This window comes from Rattus norvegicus, chromosome 18, assembly GCF_021556685.1.
Source record: "Rattus norvegicus strain SHRSP/BbbUtx chromosome 18, alternate assembly SHRSP_T2T, whole genome shotgun sequence".
Lineage (NCBI taxonomy): Eukaryota > Metazoa > Chordata > Mammalia > Rodentia > Muridae > Rattus > Rattus norvegicus.
The window spans coordinates 14,944,599-14,967,680 of NC_141551.1; the positions used below are offsets into that span (position 1 = coordinate 14,944,599).

The 23,082-nt window shown below is 41.6% G+C and overlaps 1 protein-coding gene across 50 annotated transcripts in view; it reads left to right on the plus strand.

Annotated features, from left to right (window-relative positions):
* Dtna (dystrobrevin, alpha) overlaps nucleotides 1–23,082 on the plus strand; it is a 362,070-nt gene that overhangs the window by 183,604 nt on the left and 155,384 nt on the right. For 8 of the 50 annotated variants that reach the window (XM_087592976.1, XM_087592994.1, XM_087593000.1 and 5 more), the window contains exon 3: nucleotides 6,312–6,382. The gene's annotated coding sequence lies outside the window, so the exon portion shown is untranslated. 50 annotated transcript variants of the gene reach the window in all.

Below are 23,082 nucleotides of genomic sequence, written 5' to 3' on the forward strand. Positions count from 1 at the left end.
CTGGAAAAGAGAAATGGCATTTGCAGGGCTCAAACTGTTTTGTCCTGTTTTACTTTTAGAAGTTTCAACAGCCAGGGCTATTGAGGCTGTGATACTCAGGGCAAACTTGTGAGCTCCAGAAGCAGTGTTTATACGTTGAGAGCGTGGGAAATTGAACCCCCTCCCAAGAAATGAAGCATGTGACCTCCTGGGCTTCCTCGACATCTCTGTGGAGCCACAGTTTGGCAGAGAGACTCTCTGAGAGGTCCTAACCTAATCATCACCCATGTCAATAAACATGGCCAATGCCCAAAAGGTTGGACTCTTTGTGAGCAGTCAAATAAGCCACCTCAGCACAGACAGGTTCTCTTATAAGCTCTGTTCACACAGAGAGGAAAATTAACCTTCACATGCATGAGAAGGGACATTAAACACGGCTTGTACACTGGTACCATATTCCCTAATGTTTAAAGAAAAAGAATCAAGCAAGGTGCTTTTGCATTTACTGAAGAGTGTGCAGCTGACTGAACGCTATGGGTACAATGCTTAGGAACTAAGTAAATGGTAAGCCCTTAGGTTTGCAAAACAAAGAACAAGGAGAGTCAGCCATGCACCATCTGAGGAAGAAAACCTCAGGTAAAGACTCCTGAAAAAAATGGGCACGGCGCATGGAAGGCCTCTTTTCAGCCAGCCACACAGGGGCAGTGTTATGAATTATTCACAGTGTGGGTCTATTAGCCTCTCCTCCAGCAACCGCTCTGAAGAGGCTTAGCTACTGTAGCTAATTTCCAGTGTGGCTCCCCTTGCCTTCTTGTGTGTTCGGACGCACACATTTCATCGTGTTGCGTCCCCATGAGTCTCCACACTGAAGGGTTGTTCGGGGTTATAGCAGAGCCAATTCTATTTTGGTTTTCTCCACCAACTTGTTGTGGTGGTTTTTTTTCTCTTCCTTCTGATTTTAATGATAGAGAAATCTTACAAGGCATAACATTTTCTTCTTTCTGGCAGCGTTCCTGTGATGGAAGGCTGTGGGTTTGTTTTCCTTGTTCTTTGCTCCCTGCTCCATGGCTTTTCTGACCCTTGCCTCATGGCCTTCAAGAAGATTTTCAGGCCAGTTTTTCTATGCATTTGGACTTGTTGGCCAATTCCTGAGTTTAGTGACGGTAGAGTAAATGGAGAGGTGTCTTCATTGGTGAGCAGTTCACAGTATGGGTTACGGATCAAGGTGAAGTTGCAAAGGCTACTGTTAATAGAACTTACTTAAATCTCTGAGAGTGAATATTCTTTTTGTTCCATTTAATTTGTAAAAGTGTCACCAATATGGTCACAGCATTTTTTTAACATTCACTTGTTTAAGGAGTAGGGGACATGTGGACCAGAGTGTTGTATGGAAATCAGAGAACAGCTATCAAGATTCTATTCTCTCCTTGGGTCACGTGGCTTCCAGGGGGTTGAACTCAGGTTGTTAAACTTAGCAGCAAGCTCTTTCACCAACAATATTGCCAGTGGAACGTAGGCAATTTTTAAGAATCTAATATAAAGATTACGATAACCTTTGTTTAAAATGTTTTTTTTTCATATCTATCGTGTGTGAAATATCAACCCCCAAGTTGAACCCTCTTGCCCAGTCCTCCACTACACAGTTCCTCCTACTTGACACGCTCTAGGTAGGAGAGCGCTGCCTCCCTTTTCCCACGAAACTATTCATTATATCCATACTGTGTGGTTTGCCCACATTATAAAGTGCATGAGTGATTATGTGTATTGCATTGAAAAAAATGCTGTTTTCTGTTTTGTTTCTCTCAACTGTCCCGCTTGTTCAAAAGCATAAGCTTGCAGACCTCCTGAATAGCACTGGGTACACTGGAAGTGGTCAGCTTTGTGCTCAGTACTGCAGAGGCGTAAACTGAGGTTTGAGAAGGTTACATGAGGTATTCAGGATCACAAACATGGGATGACTTACAGACACATTTTTATTGGTGTTTATTTTTTTAAAAAAATCATAAATTTTTTATCATATTCTTTGCCAACTCCAACTTCTTCCAGACCTCCCCAGCCTTATCCCCTACCCAACTTCATGTTCTCTCTCTCTCTCTCTCTCTCTCTCTCTCTCTCTCTCTCTCTCTTTCTCTCCCCTTGTCCCCACAATGTGTGTGTGTGTGTGTGTGTGTGTGTGTGTGTGTGTGTGTGTGAGATTTCCAGCCCACAACTGCTTGCCTACAGAACTTCTTGTAGACCTTCTCCCCCAGCCTCTAGTGAGAACTGTTAAGGACAGGGCTGCAAATCCTCTGATGCATGCAGCAGAGGTGCTGGGCTGAAGGTCCTGGAGAGCCGTTTCCTCAAGGCAAAGAGTAAAATCCACAGAAGTAAAACACACATGGCACCCTGCCTGCTTCGTGCCGTATATTTTTACAGCCAGTAGGCAGGCAGGGAAAGATGAACGAATGAGGCAAGTTTCCTCTTCCTCAGAAATCCCACGTCCAACGAGGGAAGGCAGATACGATGATGACCAAATGTAATTAAATATAAGAGACACTGAGAGAAGGAGTAAGGCTGCAGAGCACCAAGAAAAAGGCAGGAGGACAAAACCACAGCCCCAGAGGACAGAACTTCAACTGGGGGTGGCAGAGGTGGTGGGAGGGGAAGACAGGACTGACTCCATCAGCTTCTCTTAAAAGACAGTGTGTCAATGAACCCCGAACTGCTTAGCACTGCCCCGTCCCAACACAGAGACCTCACTAGTAATCTAGAGCCCCCAGGCTTACTTTAGTTCATTCTGACCCACACTGTGTCACCACAGATCTGTGGAAACAGAATCTGATAGAAAGACAACAGAGCATTCATTTTTCCTCCCACATCTAAGCTGCTATCAGAGTTAGCAAAACATTGGAAAAAACGTGTGCTTTGAAACTAGCTTTCTGTGTACCTGTATGTGTTTCCAGCCTGTTTACCAACTAAATTCATGCATTTTTTAATGTTTCGAAAGGGGCTGTGGGAATATTTCCTACTGTGTTAGTAACCAGTATTTAAAACCATCCAGTAGACAAAAGTAAGGGGGGAGGGTTAGTGTTTGGACACTTGAGTGGCAATTTAAAGTGAACATAGTTATTTTGTTCATTTAAATGCTTTGGGAAACCCTGTATTCTTCTACCTGCTCTTTCTCCTTTCCATCTCTCTTTTTCCTTGTTCAGGAGTTGAGTCAGCAAGAGAAAAATATTCAAATTAGACTTGTCCTACAGGGGGAAAAGAATCTGACTCTGTCCGGGTGGGTGGAGGGGGGAAAAAGCAACTTTTTGTCAGTCTTTTGTATCTCAGCAGCTGGATTCATAGCTGCCATGGCAACAGGCCACATGATGAGGTGTATTGGATTGCTGTGTGGAGCGCAAGGGGAGGAATGAACACAGCTTTTTACTGAAGTTAAAGGTTACTTCGGAGTTTCTTCTGGGGAAGTGTGTAAGGTCCGGCACATTAGCCTTCAGCAGATGTAGTGCTTGTGCAGAAGAATTAGAGGCATGTTGGTGCATTAAACTACAAACGCAGGTAAGGTACAATCGGAGCTCCGGATCTGAACTCTCTTACCTCTGAGGCAGTAGTGTAGCTAGCTGGTTGGAATTTCAGTCCCACCCCACCCCCATCCCTACATGGGCACAGGAGAAATTTCTGCTCTCTTCCCTTCCCCAGTCCCCCACCTCTGCACCTCTGTCGTCACCTGTTTTTAAGCAGAAAGTCTCTGGTTTTAATGTGTTGTGAATTTGTCGGAGTTCTCTCTCTCTCTCTCTCTCTCTCTCTCTCTCTCTCTCTCTCTCTCTCTCTCTCTCTCTCTCTCTGTGTGTGTGTGTGTGTGTGTGTGTGTGTGTGTGTGTGTGTGAGAGAGAGAGAGAGAGAGAGAGAGAGAGAGAGAGAGAGAGAGAGAGAGAGAGAATGAGAGAGAGAGCAGTCATTAGTGTTTTCGGATCAGTGTTTGACTAAGTGGATTGTTTTCTTGTTTTCTCCTTTGCAAATTGCCTGCTTTCTTCAAGGGTATTGGTCAAAGCTACTCGTCTCCCTCTCAATTAAGCAGGTTCTCCCGCAGGTTACTCAGTGAATGCACCCTGTGCGGGCTTTTCTTCCCTCTTGAGTCACGCTGACTTCCAGCCCCAACCGGCATCAGAGTTCCATTTTTCCCCACAGTTTTTACCCCGTGTGTGTCGATGTATCGGCATTCCTTTCGGTTACATATTGCAACTTCGTGTGTACTAGAGGAATTAAAAACAGAAGTAAATACAATATGGGTGAGTGCAAAATGAACTCTTTTGCTTAGCGATGGCAGCAAGAACCGAATGTAAACAATGCAATGTGGCTCGGGTGCACCGCGAATCCCAGAGCGAGCACAGACGCCTCCTACTGATTTGCTCACACTGGTTGAGGGGGAGGCCTGTGATGCGCCAAGCAAACCCATGAACAAAAGAGAAAATCCTTAGTGCTATCTTACTCTGGCTCCTTGTTCAGATTACTGGCGTTTTATGTATTATTCCTTCAAAAGAATAGGATTTCTTTTAACTTTTGGCCGAGGGCGAACCAGGCGACTTCTCTCACTTGTTAAAGTTGCCTTGGCAGCTTGCAGAGACAAGATTTGACTAAATCATTGCATCCTTGACTGACATTATGGCCTGTTCACCCTCCACTAAGAGCACTGTGTGAAAAATACTTTCTCAGGGAGATAAAATCAATTATTTGCCACTTATTAACATTTAGGAAAAAAAACAATATATTACTACAAGTCGAGGGTGTACCATGCTTTCTTCAAAAGGAGAAACTTGGATTTTGTTAGACGCATTTATGCACTGTTTTTATTGTTGTTGCCTTGGTATACAGTTTTAATGTAGCCGAACTAATTCCCAGATTTCACCTCGGAGTTATGACCACTCGTCTGAACATACTTGGCCATGCTTCCCACGTTTCTCATGTATATCCCATGCATATCATGTTTCCCATGATAACAAATATCAAAGCATCATAATCACAACCCACACTTGCAAAAGATTAATGCTTCTCTAAGGACTCGCTCTTTTCTTTTGTTGTTTATAATATACTCTATTATACAGAACAGTCTTTCAGAGTGTCCTTCCAGATACGAAATATTTCCCAACCATAGACTGTTACTACTAAAGGATGGGAAGTTTTCCTAAAATCAGTGAAAAATCAGACATCATAAATTTTTAAATCTGAAATTCTCAAATCTGCCGGTGTCTTTGGTTTAAAAAAGAATGGTCTGGGAATGGGAAAAAGGATCTGTTTTTATTGAAAGAAAAAAAAATCAAAGGGGATGAGAAGGAAAGGGATGGCAAAGAAACACTGAGAGAGGACATGATTCAAGTGACATTTGTTTCAGTGTCTCCACTCCTCTCTCACTGGTACTGAAAATACTCCGTGTGGTATTCATTGAGACTTCTATTGCTAAGATAAAACACCATGGTAAAAGCAACTTGCAAAGGAAAGACTTTATCTCAGCTTGCAGCAGGAATGAAGTCATGGCAGAAACTCCAGGCAGAACACTGGAGGCAGGAACTGAATCATGGACTGTGGAGGAATTGCTGTCTACTGCCCTGCTCTGCTGATTTCTTGTACACCCCAGGGTCATGAATGGCTTGTCTTGACATGATACCACAGTGAAAGGGGTCTTAGCACAGGAATCATGAATCGAGAGAATGTTTTACAGACTTGCCTACAGGTCAATATTATGAAAGCATGTTTTGCAGTTAAGATTCTCTTTTCCCATTTATGTGTAGATTTATGTCAAGTTGACAAAGGAAAAAGAAAGCGCTGAGTTGCACAGACAAGGTAGCAGTAATAAAAAGCACGCTCACTTAACTAGTCCATGTTGAAAATACATGATACCGTACAGTCATTCTTCTCGTGTGTGTACTGGGTGAGGGGAGTTCAGGGTTTTTCTGCTACTACTTCCCAAGGGCTGGAATCAGGCGTGTGTCACTAGTACCCAGCTCAATATACAGTTCATTCTATTAGCTTATCTCACATAATCACACACACACACACACACACACACACACACACACACAAATAAAAACTATATTTTAAGACTGTTTAAACAGAAACTTCCTCTGTAGAGCCACCGGGACACCTCATTTGTAAGATACAGAATCATTCTGTGGCATACTTCTGCAGTTAGAAATATTGTCAAACTGGTTTAACTGAGTATTTTCACCAACCTGTGTCCAACTTGGGCCTCCTGTTTATGTGAATGATTAGCAGTGTGTTTTAATCTTTGTCTCTAACTTCTGGTACCTCATAGATGGTCAAGTAGCTAATCATCTGAAAACCTTTACCTCTAGGAAGGACGTATGTTCAGCAGAGCTACTGCGGAGAATCAGAGACTCACATAGAGTCTTCTAGAAAATTAATGGTATGTTCTGAACCCCAAGACAATATCTTAAGATAGTTGATGATTGAACCAATGAATGAAGGTTCAATATCAACTCTTGCAGCATTATCCAGGGATACTTTTAACATTATGTTATTAAAATGTGTTTTATTATTGACCACTGTAAGTTTTATATGAAGAATTGGACTTTTGACTCTTTTTACTGGTTCTTAAACTTTTCAAGTGGAAAAAAAAAAGGTAGAGACTCCATGTTCATAATGGTGGTACAGATGGCATTGGCAGTAGTGACTAATTTGGAGAGTGAGATAGACTTGGAAAATGTGACTCTCTAGCTCTAAGGGGCAATATTTTCTAGAAAATAGAAATCTCTTATGCATTGTGTGATTCTTAGAAATGTGCTTCGATTTTAATTAATTCTATTAATAGAACTTGTAAATCACTAACAATAGGTGTGCTTTGCTGTGCTCTTAAAGGCCTGTGTTATAAGATGATGCTGACTTTGTTAGAAAAACGCTAGAGGCTTTCATAATGATTAAGCTTATCAGGAATTGGACAATCAGTATCTGATAAGAAGAGAATAAACTCATTTCTAGGAAAAAAAGTCACTTGTTATACATTCACTATGTAAAGAGCATTCACCTGGTTTCATTTTCATAATAATTTCAGAGTCAGATTGCAATTCTTGACTCCAGTACAAACCTATGCAATGTTCACAATCTATGTTCTTTTAAAAATCTTAATTACTTTGCATTTTAAATTTCACTTCCAAACTGTAATTTATGTCCAAAACTTCTTGATTCTGGATTATTTTAGGGAAGATTATACTCAGAAAAAAAGTCTCACCTCTCTGCCTATTTTCACAATGCTGGATGGATTAGCAGTTCCGGTACTCAGTGAAGATGCACGAAAGGAATATAGAATATATAGAAGTTGGCAGAGAAGACCATGCCCTCAAGAGCAGATGCATTAAAGAATGGTGATATTACTTCTGGGAAATGTTTTAAGGAAAATTAAAAGACAAATAGCAAGGTAGAAATTGCATTTATAGCATACAAAAGAGAAAGAGTAGTACCCAAGTATTATGCTGTGTGTCCTCAGCCCAGCACTTAATGATCTGAAGCAAGAAGATTGTAAGCTTTAGCCCAAACTGAACTATTCAGCAAGAATTTCTGTCAACAAAACAAAACAAAATAATAATAAAAAATGAGGGGAGAAAGGGGGAAGGAAAAAGGAAAGGAACTAAGAAAGGATAAGAGAGGAGGAGAAGAAACAGGAAACAGAAAGAAACAGGAGAGTGGATATGGGAAGGGAAGAGATTTATAAGGTCCCCTCCAAAAAAGTAGTAAATGATGGAAATCGTTTGTTTATTTATTTATTTTTCAAATGGCTACAATTTAAAGACATAGGAGAACTCATAAACCTGTTCAGGGAGCAGGTCATCAGCACCTCTGTCCGATCATGGCCACCACAGTCACCACACGCAGACAGCTTGGCATTAAGCATTGTCATGTGCCACTTCATACTTAGCACAACCTACGAAGTAGACGTGCTACCGATTTCTTAATGAGGGGAGTCCCTGTAATTGCAGGTCTGGGATGTAGGGTCAGAGTCTGCTCTGTCCACCACGCTGAGTCTCCACCTACCTGCTCTTCCGTCAAGGTTAAACTAATTTTCTCTGAGTGCCCTGAAGCAATGTGCACTTAAAGAGTTTCGAGTGACAGCAATGACGACAGTAGACCAGAAAGAGTCGGTACAAAAGGGGTCGAAAGTCAGTGTCACCAGACCATACAAACATGAGAACACTTAGGAGTCCAGCAGTCTGAGAAGGGTTTTTGACTTAGATTTTTAAACCTCTTTAAAAATTGTCTGTTACTGCCCATGGCATTTGAGCAACATCGTTATGGCGAAGGAAGCAGAGCACATCTTATGCAAGCGTTTCGACAAGAATAGCCACGGCTGTCCCGTTAGAAGGCAGTCCTTCCCCGGCATCTCCATCTTTGACTGTGTGACACGTGGCACATCTGTGGAGGACACGTGAATAAGACAGGAGCTTTATAAAGTTGTTTCTCTCATTGAAATCTTTATGCTTTTATTTTTACAAATAGTGGCTGTTTTTGTTTCATACGAGTGTTCCCCTTACGAGTTGAAGGAACTTCTTCCTGTTGAAATTCTGTCAATCAATTTGACTGGCAGAGTTAAGTCGCTACCTCAAATAATGTGCTTCATTGAAATAGTCTGCAAAGACACCTGCAGGAGCCTGACCTTCTGACAGAGAATGTCTGTTGCTCATGGGAGTAATGAGAGAAAATGAAATCCCTCTCATGCTTGGGATTTGAATAATACATCACTTTGTCCATTGCCATCTCGCTAGAAACTAAATGTTCTGACATTTTGGTAACCTAAGGGAGCAATCGAGCAGTTGGAAGATCAAGCCAGAGCCTGGCCAAAACCTAATCCTGAGAGGTTAGGGAGTGGCCGCCAAGGTCAAGTGAGTGGTTCCAGATAGAACTCAATTAGACCTTGCTACAAACTTGGACTCTGATCTCTGTCCTCAAGATATGCATTTCTGGGTGTGGGTAGGTTGTCAGCCACTGTACTAGAAGAATTGCATGGGCAGTTAGTGGCCTTGAAATCCAACTGAAATATGCTTGCTGACTGATGCAGAATTAAGGGCAGGAAAACATACAGACACAAGGCACAACAAGAACAATGCCTCTGCTGTACTGGGTTCCCAGGGACGGTACTGCTGCTGTGGGCTGTGAGTGATGAATAAAGCACATACGGAGGCAAAGGAGATTTGAGGACGCTGGAGTTTGGAAGAGCAGGAATGTAGGGGACATTATAGAAGTATATAGAGGACGGCAGAATAGAGGGTAAGCAGAGACCTCAGTCTGAACAACTAGCAGTTTCCCTGACACTTTTGTCTAAGACTCCTCTGAAATGAGAAGGCAGAGTGTTGACTAATAAATGATGTTAGTGGGCAAGTGTACTAGCCAACTGCCACAGAAACATAGCAAGGAAGAGGGATTAGAAGAACCACCTGACTTCTCACCCCTCAGTTACTGAGGAAAAACTCCCAAGGGGAGCAGGAGTGGAAACAATCTCTAGAAGCTGGTCCACCTCATCAAGCGTCTCAAACGGATGCTTCCCTGTGACCAAATGGCCATTTTATTTGCTTTTGCTTTCTCTATTAGGGAAGATGTAATCTACAGGCCTCTGAAAGCATCTTTGTAAATTTGTTTGTGTGTGCACACGTGCATATGTACATGTATGTGAGTATGAATATGGAGGCCAGAGGTCAGCCTTGGGTATTGTTCCTCTGATACTGTGTCCTAATTAATATTAACCGTCAACTTGGACAGCCTAGAACCATCACCTGAAAAAAAATCTATTAGATAATTAGCCTCATCAGGTTGACTTGTGGGTGTGTCTGTAAGAGACTCTCTTAATTACTAATTAATGTAGAAGTGCCTAGGCCTTGTGGGTGATACTACTTCCTAGGCAGATGGTCTGGGCTATCCAAGAAAGCTGGCTAAGAGTGAACAAAGAGAAAGCCGACAAGCAGTGTTTCTCTTCAAGATTTCTGCTTGAGTTTCTGTCCTGGTTTCCCTTCCTTGAGTTGCTTTTGGTCAGAATATTTTATTGCAGGAACAGAGAAAAAAACTAGAATAAGCCATTCCCCTTTCGGTTTGGTTTGGTTTGGTTTGGTTTGGTTTGGTTTGGTTTGGTTTGGTTTGGTTTGGTTTGGTTTGGTGAGATCAGGCCTCTTACTGAGACCTGAGCCTTTTTGCTTTAAGCTAGAACAGGACATTGAACCCAGGGATCTGCCTATCTTCTCTTCCCTAGATCTTGGGTAGTAAGCAGGCACCACCATGCACAGCCATATAAGATTTATTTTATCTTTTTCCTTATTAAAGATAAAAGAAACAGCCCAGAATAGTTCTGCATGCCCTTAATTGCAGCACTTGGGAGGCAGAGGCAAGCAGACCTCTGTGAGGTCAAGGTCAGCAAGATCTATATAGTGACTTCCAAGCCAGCCAGATCTATACAACGAGGCCCTATCTCAGAAACAAACGAAAAAGATAAAGGAGATCAAACTCCATGATTTGAACAATTTAGGTAACAAAGCATCTCACCTTTAAGCCTCTCACTTTCAATGATCTCACCAGCAATAGCTTTCTACTGCTAGAACCTGCCGTTCGCTAGGCTGGAGCAATGAATGTCCTCCACTGGTAAAGCACATGCCTTGCAAACTTGGTAGCTTGAATCCAATAACTAGAATCTATGTAAAAGTCAAACATGAGGGTATGCTTAAAAACTCAGTTCTGAGGAGATGGAAGCTTGTTGGCTAAGTAGACTGTCCTTCTTGGTGAATTTCCAGGACAGTGAAAGACCCTCTCAAACAAAGTGAAAGGCGCCTCTGACCTCTCTTTCACACACACACACACACACACACACACCCTCATATAAACACCACACACGTGGCCAGATGTGCATCATGCACACACATATGAAACTGTAGTTATCCATAAATAGCTCTTTGATCTCTTCAGAATATTATTCAATTTAAATCTTCTTCACGTGGCTATTTCCAAGTTACTCTCTGCACATACAGGAATTTAAAAGTGGCAAATGCCTGGTACTCTGTATCCCTCCAAACAATCATTCTGCAACTTACGTATTGCTGGAAAGTTTGCATATTTTTCAATAGAAAAGAATCGTCATTAATAACAGTACCCCATAGGGGACAGTAACACAGAGGAATGGGGTGAGCTCAAATGGGCAAAACCAGATGGTGGGACAGACATGCTAAGCGAGACATTATTATAGCCCCAAACCACTCTCTCACCCATGTACGTGTGACAAGCTATGTGTAATATTATGTCACCTATGAAGTTACTGTCTTCCTAGATGTATCCTATGCTATGTGAGTTCTTCACACTCATCTTTTACCCAACATTGCCCTTGAGCTTAGATATCTTTTTACCTCCCAGAGAGTTCAGAAGTATTCCTATCTCTGCTAATTCCCCGTGAGAAACAGTTATTAAAATCTAGACAGGAAGGGAAAAACAGAGCACATGACTGTCAGTAACAAATTAGCTTAAACTCAGAAGTTCGTCAAGTGGCTGCACTTGAAGGTACACACACACACACACACACACACACACACACAGAGAGACAGACAGACAGATACACATATGTATATATATATGCTTTTCTTTAAAGAATAACTAAAATTCTGAATTTTAAATCTATCATTTTTAGTATTTAACATTCTATTAAATGAATGCTTTGAATTTAAATATTCTCTTCTGATGCAATCCCTTGATTAGGGCAGGCTTGAGCAAGAGAGGAAGCCTAAATCAAAGAGAAACCTACCTTACCAGGGTTTGAGTGTTTCAGGTACTTACAGTTAAGTTAGACTAACTTAATTAATTAGTCTAACTAATTAATTAATTAATTATAGGGGCATTAATATAGACAAAATCCTGGAGATGGTACAGACCATATGAGCAATACTTACATGTATGCTAGTGTATGATAGATCAGACAGGACTGACCAAGAAGGAAGAAAGTTATGGTGTGGTTAATATTGGAAAGGAAAACAAAGCACAATGTGAACTAAGTAGCAACTAAGTCATTGTTAATTAGGTTAATTGTTAATTTTCATAAAACAAACTTAGGAATCAATAGAGGAAAGGGAATTTTCAAACAGCGTTTTTGTCATATCGTTGGTAATAAACTATATGATTTACCTCAGACACATAAAGTTGCCGATCTATTGCACACAACGCAAGCCATCTCCAGAGCCAATACACTGAAAACACAAGCTGCCTACATTGTCTCCCCAAGCCCCTTGACAGTGTCTCCCACCCACTCCTCCCTCCTCCAGGCAAACACCGGTCCGCCTTAAGTCATTATCTGTTGTTTGATTTTCTACAATTTATGTACACAGAGCTATGTAGTGAGTACATTCTTGCCTGGTTTCTTTTATTTGAAACAATCATTTTGTGATCCGTCTACACTGCTTTATGTATCAAAGCACGATTATTTTTATGACTTTAATCATTCTTGTTTGCCAGTCACCTGACATTGTACATCAGGTGGGTTATGGTTTGTGACTATGTGAATAAAGATGCTATGCAAATTCATTTAAATATCTTTAAGCAAATTGTTTCCTTCTGAGCAAACATAAAAAAATTAATGCTCTAGGACAGAAAAGGGGTTTTATGCTGTAAAAATCCAGGCTGCAGTTCACAACATTAATATTTAAGTATTCTCGTGTTAAAGAAATGGCATTAGGCACATTTTTTTAAATGTGTAAGTAGTAGCCAATAATGGTTAAGAACTTTCTAGAAAGATATCCAGAAATAAACAGGCATATCAGTCAACCCCCAGTCAATCCTAAAAGGCAACGGGTGTTGCCGTCCATTCCTTTTCAAGCTGGTTCAGTGCTGCAGGCTACATACTGAACCAGTGCCGTGCTGCCTTCCCACGTGAAGGAGTACACGGTGTGTACAGTGCATCAAGATCACCATATCCTTTCATGAGAGATTGAGGCCCAAAGTACCTGTGCAAATTCATAGAAACAATTTGTAAAATGTTTCTGCGTAGTATACATACATGAGATGACAGGGTCAATAACCATATATAAAGAATTAGTGGAAAGTGTGGAAAACAATAAAATTTGTAAAGTAGGGAGGGAACCTAGGCAGTAGTTCACAAGCACATGAAAGGAAAACCATAAGAAAACTGCTACACTTCACTTTAATCAAAGAAATTAAAAATGAGCTCCTCGTGGCCTCCTAACCAACCAGCGGCTATTTTCAGGTGTGTTGTTGGGTTCTGTTCCTCCTACTAGCAGTAATTCACCGTGATAGTGAGGTTGGAAGCCATTCTCTCAGCTTGTTGTTGGGAGCAGAAATGAATGCAATAGTTCTGGGAAGTCGTGTGGCAATCCCCGTGTACAACAGCGACTCGAAATAATTGCACCCTGTGATTAAAATGCTATTTTTGGAGCCTCCTGAAGAAATAATTTGGAATGAACATAAAGACTTCTGTAATGACCCTTGGATAGCATCACTTATAGTGGATGACGTGTAATGGTGAATGCCTCATAGCAGGGAAGTGCGTGAGTAAAGTCACTCCATGGACAAGAAATACATTGTAGCTACTAAATGTGAGTTTGATTGTGCTAGTTTACAATAATGAGATTTACTACAAATTTCCTGGAAAATAGTTCTATGATATTTTAATTCATTTAGAATGTTTATGGCCATTTACACAGTAATTCTACTTCTAGGAATTTCCAAAAAGAAAACGTTTTACCCCAAACTCATAAACAATGATCATGATGCCAGTATTATTTAAGACATGAAAATTTTAAGAAAAAGTGGATGCCCAATGATGGAGAGATGGTTAAATACATTGTGGTATACCCACGTAATGAAAAACCACTCAAAGAACCTTATAAAAATGTTTCTTGAGAAACAATATGCTTTTCATAAAATAGAATATGGCACGTGACACTGTTACTGGAGACCAGGGGCAAGAAGACACAGAAGGAAATTGAGCACAATGTTAGGAATGACTGTTCCTCACAGTGAGATCTTGAACTTGCTTTTCTTCCTGAAACAGAACCCCTGGTCTGAGAAGAAGGGTTGCATTAGCTACTGGTCCTGTTGCAGCGATAAGACACCCAGCAGGGAGCAAACTTAAGAAAGAGGGGGTTACTTGGGCTCACAGTTGCAGGTTTTCATAATGGCCAGAACTTGAGACAACTGGGCAAGTTTCATCTTTTTGTGCTGTCCGGAAACCAGGCTTAGGGAAGGTTGCTGCCCACCTGCAGAGTGGCTCACCCTACCTCACTTAACCTACTCAGGATAACCCCTCACAGACATGGCATGGACAACATCAATTATTCTAGATCCTGTCTGCTGAACAATCAATGTTAAGCATCACAAGGGAGAAAAGGTTTGCTTTGCCTGTGGTTTGAGGAGATACAGTCCACTGGGGCGAAGATGTAGCAGCAGGAGTTGTTGGTGGCCAAGGTGACAAGGACATAAGGCTGCTTTCTCATATCTGAGCAGATGTGAAGCAAGCGGAGACAAATGTGGGCTGTCAGACGGTTCTCTCCCTCTCACTTTTGGCTCAGTCTGGGATCTCAGCCCAGGAGATGGTGCAGGAGCTCCTCCCCCTTCAGTGCAGAGCTCCTCCCCTTCTCCTCTTTAACCTTCTCTGGAAATGCCCTCAAAGACACACTCAAAGCTGTTCCTCCCTAATACCCAGGCACCTCTGAATCCAACTGAGTTGGCAGGGGAAGGTAACCATAGCACCAATTAGCTTCTCCCTATTTGGCTTCCTGTGTGTTATGAATGGTTCCCAGGAGATTTGTTTGCAACACTGTGGTATGAATTCGGTTAAGAAGTCAGAATTTGAAATTGAGTATTCAGTGTGACACGACTATAAGAACAAACCAGGCCAGAGTCTTCAGAAATAGACTGAATTGTATCTTATCAACTGTTCTTCAGAATTTCATTGTTATGTATTTGTTTGAACCAGGCTCATACTCTGTGTTCTTAGCTGTCCTGGAACTCACTACATAAACCAGGCTGACAGAATTCACAGAGATCTGCTCAACTCTGCCTCTCCTGGTGTTAGGATTAAGGGTACTGGTCACCACACCAGGCTTAGGAATTTCTAAAGAGCAAAGAATAAGAGTAAAAGTTCTACTTAGCAAACATGGCCATTGCAATCATGAGTTTGGGTTCACAACACTGTTTCCCTGCTGTGGTCAACAAAAGACTGACTTTGCCAATAATCAGTTACATATGGGAAGGTGTCTCTTGGGGCCCCTCTCTCTCCTTGTTGAACAATAATCAACTGAAGATTCTAGCAGAGGAGGAGTCATTGTCTTTAATTCTACACCCCTGGTGTCTCGCTAAGCTCTAGTGGACAGTCCCAACGCCGCAGTCATATATGGGACCCTGGCTTAAACTCAATGAGTCTTAAAACAAAGCAAAAGACATGAAAGAGGGGAGATTGACAGGAATGGGATGTTCGAGTAATTAGAACGTATTTGACATGTGTAAATATGTCAAAGAACAAATTTTATTCATTAAAGAAAGTGACACAAACAAGTTACTCTGTGAAAAAGAGGGCCTCAACTTCTGACGAGAAATAAAAGATACAAAAAAGAAGTCAGCAAGCCTTTCTTAATGCAGGTTCCAGAAACACCACTCTATGGGGAGAGGTGAGGCCAAGGGTTTACAGCACCTGTCTGCCTTGTGTGAGGCCCTGGGTTTGCTTCCTGGTATGATGGTGCTGTTGGTCATGGTGGGTGTTGGTGGTGATATGATTATTGTGGTGATGGTGATTGTGTTGTGATTATTTGTGGTAATGGTGATTGTGATGTGATCATTGTGGTGATGGTGATGGTGATGTGATTATTGTGGTGGTGGTGGGATGGTGATGGTGATTATCGTGGTGATGGTGATTGTGATGTGATTATTCTGTTGATGGTGACAGTGATTATTGTCATGGGGATGTGGGTGATGGTGTCATCATCATAACCATTGTCATCATCATCCCATCATGTTGAAAAGAGAAACTGGTTTATGTAAGAGGAGCTCACATTACAGGTGATTTCATCCTTGATCCAGGGTCAGAGGACACACCTAAAGCATTACCACTTCCTGTTTCTAGTCTCTGTTTGTTTCTGCCTGGGTCTTACTCATTGACTACTATTAAAACCAAAAAACCAGTTCCTGTGTCCTTCTCCACTCCCAGACAGGAGCTTTCCCACCAACAGTAAGTGACACCATAACAGCCCCCATCCATGCTGCAGAGGATTTTTCTTTAAGTGGCAACTCCCACCTTAGGCTATGTGCCCAGCACTGGGCACTCAGCATGGCCAGGTCATGGCCATGACCCCAAGACCTGGTGTATTTGTCTGCCTTTCTATCTGAAGGGAAACAGAGTCAGTGCGCAGATGCCATATGGGAATACTGGTAGGAGAGTATGACAGATGTCAGGTGACCACAACCTACACAAACGACAGGAAACACGGTGTGTGGTCATCTTGTTCAAGCCTTGTGGACATTCACACATGATTGTGTCTACTTTCAAATGAGGAAATCCACAGTCTGGAAAACTAAACTCTGAGAACCTGACATCATTGCACGGCAGGGATTTTACTCTATGTATGTCTGACTCCAAAACTACTCTGTGTTCAACCAAAAGAAAGGCAGCAAGGATGTCTGTTTCTATGAGTGAGAAACATAAAGAGAGCAGACACCAATTTTAATCTCTTCCAAATTAAGCCCCTAGGTGACAGGTTACTTCTTTCTCCCCAGGGAACAATGTTTTGAGAAGAGCTAACAAAGCAAATGTCAGAGTACACCCCTTAGGTATAATATTTACTTCTTTCCATACATTGAAATCAAAGGCTGTGAGATAACTTGGGAAAGCTCTTGCCACGAAAGCATGAGGACCTGAGTTTTATCCCCAGAACCAACAGGGTTCTCATGTGTGACCTGGTGCTGTGCGTTTATAATCTCAGCACAGGGGAGGCAGACAAAGGCAGGTGTCCGGGGCTGCCTCATCCTAGCCTACTTGGTGAGTTTAAGATACTTAGGGTAGACTTAAGGCCTACTTGGGAGACCCAGTCTCTAAGAACAAGGTGAACAGCAGCTGAGGAACAGCACCCACAGCTGTCCTCTAATATCTATATGAATGCACACACCTGTATGTTCACACACACACACACACACACACACACACACACACACACACATATACACAGAGAGACCCACAGACACACATACAGACACACATACAGACACACATACAGACACACAGAGAGAGAGAGAGAGAGAGAGAGAGAGAGAGATAGAGAGAGATGGGCATGCTCTGGCACTGATTTTTGTTTTTAAAGACATAGAGAGCAGTCTATGCTTGGTCCTTAAGGTGTACTTTTGAGAGCACACTAGGTACTCTGAGAAACATAAAAGGAAACACTGCCTAAGTTAGGGCACAAAGGAAAGGGGAAAATGGAACATTCACAGTGGGAGAGGAATAAAGGGCAACCCAGAAACAATTGTCTCTGTAGGTCTGGCAGTCCCCAGCCACAGCAGACATCCTAAAAGAAGCCTTGGGTTATTCATACCTGCCGAGGGCTTGCTATACCTGCTGATTAAGACTCCAGGACCGACACACTAGCTATGTTTAATGGACACTCAACACTTTAAGGTGTGTTTCCTTAACATTTGCATTTCCTGTCCTTGGTTCTGAATGAATATAAAAAGCAAAGCCCTCACCTCTTCATGGTTCCAAGGGGTGAGTCCAAAAATAGACAGAAGCGTTGGCTTTCGCCAGGACATCGTGTCCCCAGTTTTCTTTCCAGAACCCACAGGATGCACACGTTGCTCTTGAAGTCTGTCCACAGCACACCAACTGCAAGGTCTGCACTTGTGCCCTGCTGAGTGGCTGTGCTTGCCAAAGCTGCATTTTGTAGATAACTCGTGTAGAACAACTGCTGGATGAGTAATTTGTAATCAGAGCACTGGCAGAGCCTTGAGAGTTATTTAGTACCGTGTCCTTAGTTCTTCATTCAAAAGAAGTGATATTCCACAGTCAAGTGAGGCTATAAAAGTGCCTTGAACTTACAGCATGGAAGCCAAGCCCAAGTGCTGGGGGCTCTGCTGTGACAAAGGCAATACACTGTACTCTGGCCAAGAAGGAGCTAAGTCCCTCTGAGCCAGACAAAAAAATGCAGCTCTTCTGCCTTCGTTTTTAAACAATTTTTTAATGTCTTATTATTTTTAATAATATGTACTCATGTGTCTGTGTGGGGGTTTGTGATTTTGAGGGCAGTACCATGGTAGTCCAGAGAGGCAATAGGATTCTGTGGAGCTGGAGTGACAGACAGTTGTAAGCCAGGGGATGTTGGTTTTGGTAACCAAATTCAGGTCCTCTGCAGGAAGAGGATGTGCCCTTGACTGCTGACCCATCTCCTTTTTTTTTATTAAATATATTTTTTTTATTAACTTGAGTATTTCTTATATACATTTCGAGTGTTATTCCCTTTCCCGGTTTCCAGGCAAACATCCCCCTCCCCCCTCCCCTTCCTTATGGGTGTTCCCTTCCCAACCCTCCCCCCATTGCCGCCCTCCCCCCATAGACCAGTTCACTGGGGGTTCAGTCTTAGCAGGACCCAGGGCTTCCCCTTCCACTGGTGCTCTTACTAGGATATTCATTGCTACCTATGGGGTCAGAGTCCAGGGTCAGTCCATGTATAGTCTTTAGGTAGTGGCTTAGTCCCTGGAAGCTCTGGTTGCTTGGCATTGTTGTACTTTTGGGGTCTCGAGCCCCTTCAAGCTCTTCCAGTTCTTTCTCTGATTCCTTCAATAGGGGACCTATTCTCAGTTCAGTGGTTTGCTGCTGGCATTCGCCTCTGTATTTGCTGTATTCTGGCTGTGTCTCTCAGGAGCGATCTACATCCGGCTCCTGTCGGTCTGCACTTCTTTGCTTCATCCATCTTGTCTAATTGGGTGGCTGTATATGTATGGGCCACATGTGGGGCAGGCTCTGAATTGGTGTTCCTTCAGTCTCTGTTTTAATCTTTGCCTCTCCCTTCCCTGCCAAGGGTATTCTTTTTCCTCATTTAAAGAAGGAGTGAAGCATTCACATTTTGATTATCCGTCTTGAGTTTCCTTTGTTCTAGGGATCTAGGGTGATTCAAGCATTTGGGCTAATAGCCACTTATCAATGAGTGCATACCATGTATGTCTTTCTGTGATTGGGTTAGCTCACTCAGGATGATATTTTCCAGTTCCAACCATTTGCCTACGAATTTCATAAACTCGTTGTTTTTGATAGCTGAGTAATATTCCATTGTGTAGATGTACCACATTTTCTGTATCCATTCCTCTGTTGAAGGGCATCTGGGTTCTTTCCAGTTTCTGGCTATTATAAATAAGGCTGCGATGAACATAGTGGAGCACGTGTCTCTTTTATATGTTGAGGCATCTTTTGGGTATATGCCCAAGAGAGGTATAGCTGGATCCTCAGGCAGTTCAATGTCCAATTTTCTGAGGAACCTCCAGACTGATTTCCAGAATGGTTTTACCAGTCTGCAATCCCACCAACAATGGAGGAGTGTTCCTCTTTCTCCACATCCTCGCCAGCATCTGCTGTCACCTGAGTTTTTGATCTTAGCCATTCTCACTGGTGTGAGGTGAAATCTCAGGGTTGTTTTGATTTGCATTTCCCTTATGACTAAAGATGTTGAACATTTCTTTAGGTGTTTCTCAGCCATTCGGCATTCCTCAGCTGTGAATTCTTTGTTTAGCTCTGAACCCCATTTTTTAATAGGGTTATTTGTTTCCCTGCGGTCTAACTTCTTGAGTTCTTTGTATATTTTGGATATAAGGCCTCTATCTGTTGTAGGATTGGTAAAGATCTTTTCCCAATCTGTTGGTTGCCGTTTTGTCCTAACCACAGTGTCCTTTGCCTTACAGAAGCTTTGCAGTTTTATGAGATCCCATTTGTCGATTCTTGATCTTAGAGCATAAGCCATTGGTGTTTTGTTCAGGAAATTTTTTCCAGTGCCCATGTGTTCCAGATGCTTCCCTAGTTTTTCTTCTATTAGTTTGAGTGTGTCTGGTTTGATGTGGAGGTCCTTGATCCACTTGGACTTAAGCTTTGTACAGGGTGATAAGCATGGATCGATCTGCATTCTTCTACATGTTGCCCTCCAGTTGAACCAGCACCATTTGCTGAAAATGCTATCTTTTTTCCATTGGATGGTTTTGGCTCCTTTGTCAAAAATCAAGTGACCATAGGTGTGTGGGTTCATTTCTGGGTCTTCAATTCTATTCCATTGGTCTATCTGTCTGTCTCTGTACCAATACCATGCAGTTTTTATCACTATTGCTCTGTAATACTGCTTGAGTTCAGGGATAGTGATTCCCCCTGAAGTCCTTTTATTGTTGAGGATAGCTTTAGCTATCCCTGGTTTTTTGTTATTCCAGATGAATTTGCAAATTGTTCTGTCTAACTCTTTGAAGAATTGGATTGGTATTTTGATGGGGATTGCATTGAATCTGTAGATTGCTTTTGGTAAAATGGCCATTTTTACTATATTAATCCTGCCAATCCATGAGCATGGGAGATCTTTCCATCTTCTGAGGTCTTCTTCAGTTTCTTTCCTCAGTGTCTTGAAGTTCTTATTGTACAGATCTTTTACTTGCTTGGTTAAAGTCACACCGAGGTACTTTATATTATTTGGGTCTATTATGAAGGGTGTCGTTTCCCTAATTTCTTTCTCGGCTTGTTTCTCTTTTGTATAGAGGAAGGCAACTGATTTATTTGAGTTAATTTTATACCCAGCCACTTTGCTGAAGTTGTTTATCAGCTTTAGTAGTTCTCTGGTGGAACTTTTGGGATCACTTAAATATACTATCATGTCATCTGCAAATAGTGATATTTTGACCTCTTCTTTTCCGATCTTTATCCCCTTGATCTCCTTTTGTTGTCTGATTGCTCTGGCTAGAACTTCAAGAACTATATTGAATAAGTAGGGAGAGAGTGGGCAGCCTTGTCTAGTCCCTGATTTTAGTGGGATTGCTTCAAGTTTCTCTCCATTTAGTTTAATGTTAGCAACTGGTTTGCTGTATATGGCTTTTACTATGTTTAGGTATGGGCCTTGAATTCCTATTCTTTCCAGGACTTTTATCATGAAGGGGTGTTGAATTTTGTCAAATGCTTTCTCAGCATCTAATGAAATGATCATGTGGTTCTGTTCTTTCAGTTTGTTTATATAATGGATCACGTTGATGGTTTTCCGTATATTAAACCATCCCTGCATGCCTGGGATGAAGCCTACTTGATCATGGTGGATGATTGTTTTGATGTGCTCTTGAATTCGGTTTGCCAGAATTTTGTTGAGTATTTTTGCATCGATATTCATAAGGGAAATTGGTCTGAAGTTCTCTTTCTTTGTTGTGTCTTTGTGTGGTTTAGGTATAAGAGTAATTGTGGCTTCGTAGAAGGAATTCGGTAGTGCTCCATCTGTTTCAATTTTGTGGAATAGTTTGGATAATATTGGTATGAGGTCTTCTATGAAGGTTTGATAGAATTCTGCACTAAACCCGTCTGGACCTGGGCTCTTTTTGGTTGGGAGACCTTTAATGACTGCTTCTATTTCCTTAGGAGTTATGGGGTTGTTTAACTGGTTTATCTGTTCCTGATTTAACTTCGATACCTGGTATCTGTCTAGGAAATTGTCCATTTCCTGATGATTTTCAAATTTTGTTGAATATAGGTTTTTATAGTAAGATCTGATGATTTTTTGAATTTCCTCTGAATCTGTAGTTATGTCTCCCTTTTCATTTCTGATTTTGTTAATTTGGACACACGCTCTGGGTCCTCTTGTTAGTCTGGCTAAGGGTTTATCTATCTTGTTGATTTTCTCAAAGAACCAACTTTTGGTTCTGTTGATTCTTTCTATGGTCCTTTTTGTTTCTACTTGGTTGATTTCAGCTCTGAGTTTGATTATTTCCTGCCTTCTACTCCTCCTGGGTGTATTTGCTTCTTTTTGTTCTAGAGCTTTTAGGTGTGCTGTCAAGCTGCTGACATATGCTCTTTCCTGTTTCTTTCTGCAGGCACTCAGCGCTATGAGTTTTCCTCTTAGCACAGCTTTCATTGTGTCTCATAAGTTTGAGTATGTTGTATCTTCATTTTCATTAAATTCTAAAAAGTTTTTAATTTCTTTCTTTATTTCTTCCTTGACCAGGTTATCATTGAGTAGAGCATTGTTCAATTTCCACGTATATGTGGGCATTCTTCCCTTATTGTTATTGAAGACCAGTTTTAGGCCGTGGTGGTCCGATAGCACGCATGGGATTATTTCTATCTTTCTGTACCTGTTGAGGCCCGTTTTTTGACCAATTATATGGTCAATTTTGGAGAAAGTACCATGAGGAGCTGAGAAGAAGGTATATCCTTTTGCTTTAGGATAGAATGTTCTATAAATATCCGTTAAGTCCATTTGGCTCATGACTTCTCTTAGTCTGTCGACATCACTGTTTAATTTCTGTTTCCATGATCTGTCCATTGATGAGAGTGGGGTGTTGAAATCTCCCACTATTATTGTGTGAGGTGCAATGTGTGTTTTGAGCTTTAGTAAGGTTTCTTTTACGTATGTAGGTGCCCTTGTATTTGGGGCATAGATATTTAGGATTGAGAGTTCATTTTGGTGGATTTTTCCTTTGATGAATATGAAGTGTCCTTCCTTATCTTTTTTGATGACTTTTAGTTGGAAATTGATTTTATTTGATATTAGAATGGCTACTCCAGCTTGCTTCTTCTGACCATTTGCTTGGAAAGTTGTTTTCCCAGCCTTTCACTCTGAGGTAGTGTCTGCTTTGTCTCTGAGGTGTGTTTCCTGTAGGCAGCAGAATGCAGGGTCCTCGTTGCGTATCCAGTTTGTTAATCTATGTCTTTTTATTGGGGAGTTGAGGCCATTGATATTGAGAGATATTAAGGAATAGTGATTATTGCTTCCCGTTATATTCATATTTGGATGTGAGGTTATGTTTGTGTGCTTTCATTCTCTTTGTTTTGTTGCCAAGACGATTAGTTTCTTGCTTCTTCTAGGGTATAGCTTGCCTCCTTATGTTGGGCTTTACCATTTATTATCCTTTGTAGTGCTGGATTTG